General features: G+C 66.3%; 1 non-coding gene across 1 annotated transcript; it reads right to left on the reverse strand.

Moving 5' to 3' along the window:
• Nucleotides 1–206: 206 nt before the first annotated feature.
• Nucleotides 207–325, reverse strand: LOC138837727 (5S ribosomal RNA). The gene has a single exon (XR_011375432.1). It is a non-coding gene; the product is annotated as a 5S ribosomal RNA (ribosomal RNA).
• Between the last annotated feature and the right edge of the window lie 363 nt (nt 326–688).

Genomic DNA, 688 nt, shown 5'->3' on the forward strand with positions numbered 1-688 from the left:
GAAGGTGTGTGAGCATGTGTGGAGAAAGTGTGGAGAAGGCAGGCTGAGCGGTGCGGGCTGGGTTTGTGAAGAAGCCGACTAAGGTGGGCTGGCTTGGAGGAAAGAAGAGGGCAGGGGTGTGGAGGGGGGCGGAGGAGGCAGTAGGCCTGGGGTGGGCGTGGAGAGGTGGAAGGGCGGGGCGGGCCCCCGGGCCGGGTGGAGGCAAAAGCCTACAGCACCCGGTATTCCCAGGCGGTCTCCCATCCAAGTACTAACCAGGCCCGACCCTGCTTAGCTTCCGAGATCAGACGAGATCGGGCGCGTTCAGGGTGGTATGGCCGTAGACGCCTGCTGCCGCTGCGCGCAGCCCCAAATGCTGCTCGCCGCCTCTGCAGCCTCCGCTCTCCACACTCTCGCCAGCCTCTGCCTCTGCCTCTGCCTGCGGCTCTCGCCTCACACACACCTGCTGCGCCTGCCTGCCTGCCTGCTCGCGCACAACTGCATCGGAGCACGCTCGCACCAACGCACGGACCGCAGCCTCTGCCAGCAAGCCGAGCCTGCTGCTCTCGCCGCCAACCGCTCTCTCCCCCCTGACACCCAACCTTCCCCACACACGCACTAATGCCCACAAGGAGACCGGGCCGATTTCCCAGCGACTCACTGCCCTGCCATCCTACCCCGCACCCTGCCTGCGTCAGCCACGCACATT

This window comes from Dipodomys merriami, unplaced genomic scaffold, assembly GCF_024711535.1.
Source record: "Dipodomys merriami isolate MVZ:Mamm:240054 unplaced genomic scaffold, mDipMer1.0.p SCAF_2747, whole genome shotgun sequence".
Taxonomy (NCBI): Eukaryota; Metazoa; Chordata; class Mammalia; order Rodentia; family Heteromyidae; genus Dipodomys; species Dipodomys merriami.